The sequence below is a fragment of the Hipposideros armiger genome, unplaced genomic scaffold (genome assembly GCF_001890085.2).
Source record: "Hipposideros armiger isolate ML-2016 unplaced genomic scaffold, ASM189008v1 scaffold_584, whole genome shotgun sequence".
Lineage (NCBI taxonomy): Eukaryota > Metazoa > Chordata > Mammalia > Chiroptera > Hipposideridae > Hipposideros > Hipposideros armiger.
This window is the reverse complement of record NW_017731934.1, coordinates 140,510-147,381: the sequence shown is the minus strand read 5'-3', so window position 1 is coordinate 147,381 and position 6,872 is coordinate 140,510. Positions and strand designations below refer to the sequence as shown.

Sequence of the window (6,872 nt, the reverse complement as noted above, 5' to 3'; positions counted from 1 at the left end):
TTTATACTTTATTGTTTTGGGGGGGAGGTGCTCAGGAGCTCTTGGTGGGGCGAGCCCTCTTCCTCTTCAGCGTCACGGGCTTCTGGCTCTGCGGATGGCAGCCATGCACAAGTCCGGGCGGTACTTATTCTTGCGGATCATGTGCCGGATGCTGCTGAGGGTGGCTCGGGCGTTCTTGTTGATGGTGGTCCGCACGTAGGAGGTGGCTGGCTTTCGCTGGCCGGATCTCCGCTTCATGATGACCACCACACCTTTGCCGTCGGCCGCTGGCTCCACGCCCACCGTCTTGCGGTGAATCAGCCCATTGTAGCGGAAAGAGTTGCGGGCCTTCAGATTATTGGGCTCAGTGCTGTATGTCTGCTTGTTCCTTTTGATCAGGAAGCTGGAGCAGTTGCGCACGACCATCCATTGTAGATGCGCGGACATGGCGACAGCTCCTCTCGTTGCTGTAGCAGTAGACGGAAAGAGCTTTCTTTTTCTTTTTTTTTTAAAGATTTTATTGGGGAATTGGGGGAGAGGAACAGACAAGTTGCTGTTGTTTTATTCTTCAGTCTAGTTGTGGAGGATGTCGCTTCACTGGCCCATGTTGACATTATCATTGCACTCTTCCCAGGTGAGGAAGATTGGTCACCGGCCTCTGGACAGCTGCTCACAGTGGCTCTTGGCAGCTCACACTGGCTGCCAGCTGCTCATGCTCGCTGCCAGCCATACACGGTAGCCCATGGCAACCCACTGCAGCAGGGTCTGCAGCCTACTGCCGGCACCGGTGACTCACAGGCAGCGCAGCTCCAGGTCGAGCTGTTGTTCACCATCTTAGTTGTAGAGGGCAGTGTCACTGGCCCTTATGTGGGATCCGAACTGGGGCCCTGCTGCTCAGAGCTGGTGTCCCAACCTAGCTCTTAACCAACGTGCCACTCGGCCGGCCCTTTTTTTTTTTTTAATTAAAAATTTTTTTTCAATTACCGTTGACATACATGGATAGCATTTTTCAAGTCAAGTGCAGCCATGTCCCTAAAGTCTGTTACTATGATTTCCAAAATGCAAAGAAATTTTAAAACAAGAACACTTCAGACACAGGTTTTGTCGCCCAAGCTTTTGACCAACACTGTGGCTAGTTCACACTTAAAAAAAATGTTTCTTAGAACTTGGTACTTTAAAGGGAATAACAACTTTATACCCCATCGTTACCTGAGTGACAAGGAGTGAACTTCAGAATTCCCTAATACACACACACACACACACACACACACACACACACACACACACGTGCACACCCCCCCACACACACACACACACGTGCACACCCACACCATCTCCCCCTCCCCTTTAGCTTTCCTTCACTGTATCACTACTCTTCGTCTAAAACAATGAAGAAACAAATCAAAATAGTGACTTCTGCATCTCTGATGTAGCTAATTTGATAACCATAAATTAGGCATTGGAACTGTGCTTAGAATTAAACTGATCACGCAGCCTACGGGAAGTGACTTGAGTGGAAGAAAGGACAGTCCTTCCAGTTCTTCAACTAGATTCTCATGAAATAAAAAACTGGGTGACTGGATCTGAGCGAGCTTGATCTTCACTTCCATGTTAACGAAGGATTTATAAAGGTTCTGGGCACACAAGTATTGTTTGATGAAAGTTAAACTAGAAGACTCCTGGGAAGGTAACAAACAGTCACAGGATTTTGTGATATCAATATGAGTATTAGCTGAACAATGAAGATGCCAAACAGATTATAAATCTAGAGGAAAAGTTGGCAACATGTATCAAAGGCCATAAAAATGTTCATCCTTTTAGATCAGCAATTTTACCACTAGGAATTTTTCCTAAGAAAACAATCATAGTTTGTAAAGAGATGTATGTGTAAAATGTTCATTGCATCATTATTTATAAAATAAAAAATTGGAGCTCACTTAAAAATCCAGTAATAGAAAAATATTAGGTGGAAACACATAAAATTGATGATATTTTATTTGTCTAACAAAAATGGAAATTTTATGTAATCCAACCTAAATATATATTAAACATATTATGTTAGATCCAATTTATAGACCAGATACATCAATAAAGAATCATGTATAGGGCCGGCCGAGTGGCACAATGGTTAAGAATTGGCTTGGGACGCCAGAGGGCCCCGGTTCGGATCCCACATATGAGGGTCAGTGACACTGCCCTCTACAGCTAAGATGCTGAACAACAGCTCAACCTGGANGCTCTTCCCGGGCGAGGCAGATCAGTCGCCGGCTTCCGGCTGCTCACGCTGGCTGCTGGCTACACACGGTAGACCATGGCAACCCACTGCAGCAAGGGCTGCAGCCTACGCCGTTGCCAGTGACTCACAGCAGCCCATCTCCAGGTTGAGCTGTTGTTCAGCATCTTAGCTGTGGAGGGCAGTGTCACTGGCCCTCATATGTGGGATCCAAACCGGGGCCCTCTGACGTCCCAAGCTAGCTCTTAACCATCGCGCCACTCGGCCGGCCCCAGATCCACTTCTTGAATTTAAGTTCACTCCATCTAGGCATACATTCTTCAGGATCCTTGTTGATCCAACTTTTCTGGGAAAATTTACAAGAAAAGATTTAATGGGCTGCAATGTCATCCCTGCTGCTACAGTGGGGACTGGGGCAGTAACTGACAGTCCATCATCTTCCCCCTCCACTCACTTTAGATTACCATCCTTTTCCGTTAGTACTAATGCCAGTCTATGTGGCTTGCCTGGTTAAGTGATCCAGACCTCCATCCCTGGGGTGGTCTGAGCCACTGCCGACCATGGCCTGAACAGGCTTTGGTTGTTGTACTTGCCCCTGTACAGCCAAAACTGGGAGTTGGAGCACTAATGTACACCCCATTAGAACATCCAAGAGCCAAATATATTCCTCCTAGCCTATTAGGTAGTATCAGAGCTACTTTCGCATGACTGTCAGAGTCAATTACAACTGCCTGTGTGCTAACTTTTTGTGCCTTCTGCTCTATCGGACACAAGTGACCAGGGAAAAGTTGTAGCTTTAAATATAGTTATGCTCCTACTATGTTCATGGTATAATTGACCTCCTTTTGAAAACCAGGACATTCAGACCCACAGAGATAAACATTTCTAGAAACAGGAAGTATACATTCCACAAGTGAATCTGGCAGTGACGCCAAGTGAGGCCCCTCCTACTGCTACCTCTTGTTTCCCAGACTCATGTATTCTACCTGTGTCGTTCAGCATTGCATGCTGGCCATTGGTCTAAGGTCTATATTGCACCTTGAAGTTTAGTACCCATTGGGCCGGCTGAGTGGCTCAGTTGTGCGAGCTCTGAGCAACAGCAGTTCGAGTCCCAGCCCAAGCTGAGCTGCTGCTGAGCTGCCAACAGGTGGCAGGATGGCTCAGCTAAAAAAAAAAAAAAAAGCTTAGTACCCCATCATTGTGGGGTGTCACCTCCAAGCTGGTGGCTCAGCTGCATCTTCAAGAAGCCATTCTACCACGCTGTTAGTGGTCAGCATCTTCCGGATGGTGCAGTCGGTGGTAGGGCCAGTGGATCCCATTGTCATTTCCTTACCAACTCACCTCCTGTGCTATATAAGGGGTCCATTGGTCTAAAGTGAGGTTAAGTGGGACCCCATGTCAGTGTATTAGCCACTGGCTGGTGAGGCTAACTGAGATACTACAGGAAAGTAAGGCAGACCCTTACCCAGTCAGAAAGAAATATTCTGGGGTGGAAGGGATCTGATATAATCAATGTACCACCAAGTGGCTGATGGGGCTCCTTTGAGGTCGTGGTGCCATGTGAGGGGCTCAGCATTCATCTCTGTGCTGACCGGGTGAACATTCAGCAGTGGTCAGTCTGATGAAAGAGAGCCCATACAGTTGGGCATATGCACGCTTCCCTCTCTGCCATAATGACCATTCCATTCACAAGCCTGTGGCATATGCACTGGGGTGACGGAGACAGTTGCGGGCTGACATTTACTGATTGAGCCATCCTGTCTGTTTTGTGCCTCTTCTGTGATGGATGTTCTGTGGTGAGCATGAGTGCATGATACAAAAGTCCTCATCCTCTCATAGGTCTACCCACGTGCTTCTCAGGACCTCTTTAGTCTTGACTTTACAACCTTGCTTCTTCCAGGTTCCTAACAACGAGCTAGGCCATTTGATATTCTCAGTGGGTCTGTGTATATCCTTAATTCACATCATCTTTCTCTTCATGAACAAATTTCGTGACCAGGTGTGATGGTACTGGACCAGGCACTGGAACTCTGCCTATCAGGGGAATGGTCCCTCTCCACTGTCTTTCTAATACTCTGATGCTTCGGCCATCACATCCTTGTGTGTCTTTTTAATACCGTGTTAAATCGGACAATAGTATTTTACAGAAGCAAAAGCTATGGTCTGTGTTTCATCATTGCCATTCATCATGGATAGTTGATATTTTGGCTGCCCACTGTTCAAATGCTCTTATTTGAGGAGAATCTCAACCATAGTGAACGGTCAGGCTTCGACTCCGGCGACAGAAGCCAGGGGAGATAGACATTATACTTCCCCGGCCCCTGGCAGCTGGAGTGGCTGAGCAGGTACCTCTACCAGTTCTTGACCCTCAAGGTAGGATCAGATGGCTATTAGTCAGGACAGCTGCAGCCATGAAGTCTAGATTCCGTGAAGTCCAGTGTCCAGGGGTGGAGGAGACCTGCAGTGTAGCAGCGGTGAGATCAGAGTTGGCTGCGGTGGGTACTGATGGTGACAACAATAGGAATGATGTCCTAAGAGGCAGCTGCTGTGAAAAGTCTATGGCTAGGCTTTTCTCCCATTTCCTGCTGAAATTTGGATCTCTGACCTTCCTTTCAAGTCAGTCAGCATCCGAAGACTCTTCTAGTGATGTCTTTTTTTTTTTTTTAACCAAGTAATACAGAATCAGTTTTTGGTTTTGCAACCAAGAACCTGGACTGATAGGCACTCCTTTGTTAAAACCATCAATCAAGCAACTAGCATGGTAGGTAGTACTAGGTAACAGACACAGAAAAATATAAACCATGGTCCCTGGAAAGATAAATACCAGGCCAAGATCATGTAAGCAGATGAATCCATGTGTCTGGCATTCACACAGCCTGGCTAGCAGGGGAAGGGCCTCACTAAAGAAGAGAGACTTGAACTATGTTCATGGTAGCTGATAACAGTTACTGAAGTTAACCACAAACCGCTGATATTATATTTAGCCAGCTGTCCTTTGTTTGTAAAGGCCAGGGGTCAAAGTCCACCAACATGAACTATTAGCTCTCAGTCTTTCAATTCATGTGCCTTTCTTCCTCATGTCATGAAAAAGTTTTAAAAGGAGAAATAACCATATCTGTACTACCACATTCAGCAGTCCTACCATGATTTTCTCATTTTCTTCTTTTCCAGAATAATAGTTTTCTTACAAGAGAATTTCTCTCCAAACCATTCGGAAATCAGTATTTCCTTGTTTCTTTCCTTGCCTGCTCCCTCCCTCCTTCCCCCGCCACCTTTTCTCCCTCCCTCCCTCCCTTTCTTTCTCCCTCCCTTCCTTCCTTCTTTCCTTTCCTTTGTTTTCTTTTTTCCACAATCACTTTAATTTTACGAAAGCTAATATATATTCATTTTAGGAGAATTAGAACAGGCAGAAAAATGTAAAACAGAAAGCAATAATCATAAATAATCATACTTACCATAGGTCTTTTGTTTTTGTTTCTTTGGTATATATACATTTTTTTTCTTCATTTTTTTTATTAGTTTCAGGTGTACAAAACAATGCAATAGTTGGTATATTTTCTTCAAGATTTCTTTTCCTGTTCAATTAAGTCCATGCTAACAAAACTGTGATAAGGAATTAGTAATGTTGAAAAAGATTTCTGTACATACAATATATGTATATATTATGTGTGATTATCTATCTTGCTTTACCCACTTGATATTTTTATTTCCCATTTTATAAAATTATTTGAAGATATCACTTTCATGAGCACATAATATTCTATCATATGATATAACTTTTAGAAAACCATTCCTCTAACAACATTTGGATTGCTTCCAAATAATACAGTCAAAAGAATATTGTGAACATTTTACTTATTCATAAACCTTTTCTCACATATTGAATTGCTCTTTTACTTCAGCAGAATAACTAGATTAAGAGATATAAAAATTCTAAATTTATTAAAGCATATTGTCAAGTTATTTTCAGAAGGGTTATTCAATTCACAATCTCACCAGCACTTGCCAAAGAGTGCCAATCTCAATATTGGACTAGTTTTTAAAAATCTTTACTGAGTTATAATTATTACTTCAGTATTGTTTTAATAAACTGTATGTTTTAAATTCTGTCCCTGCTTTGATAATTAAAGCTGTCACTTGTATGTTATTTGAGACTTACAAATGTAAAGCTTGTTAGGGGAGAGGTGCAGATTATTTTTAATACATATATTTTTATCAGAAAATATCTAGTATGTGTTAGCTTATCCTAGGAAAAGAGAAAGACTATGTTGACTGTAATTTCTTTTTTTTTTTTTAAGATTTTTATTGGGGAATTGGGGGATGGGAACAGCGCTGGGGAATTGGGGGAAGGGGAACAGACAAGTTGCTGTCCTTTTGTTCTTCAGTCTAGTTGTGGAGGACGTTGCTTCACTGGCCCAATTTGGCACCATCATTGCGCTCTTCCCGAGCAAGGCAGATCAGTCGCCGGCTTCTGGACGGTCGCTCACTGCGGCTGCTGGCCGCTCATGCTGGTTGCTGGCTACACACGGTAGCCCATAGCAACCCACTGCAGCAGGGGCTGCAGCCTACGCCGTCGCTGGTGACTCACAGCAGCCCAGCTCCAGGTTGAGCTGTTGTTCAGCATCTTAGCTGTGGAGGGCAGTGTCACTGGCCCTCATAT

At 44.2% G+C, this 6,872-nt stretch overlaps 1 pseudogene; it reads right to left on the bottom strand.

Moving 5' to 3' along the window:
* Window positions 1-72: 72 nt before the first annotated feature.
* LOC109371668 (60S ribosomal protein L28 pseudogene) lies at window positions 73-463 on the bottom strand (annotated as a pseudogene).
* Window positions 464-6,872: the final 6,409 nt, after the last annotated feature.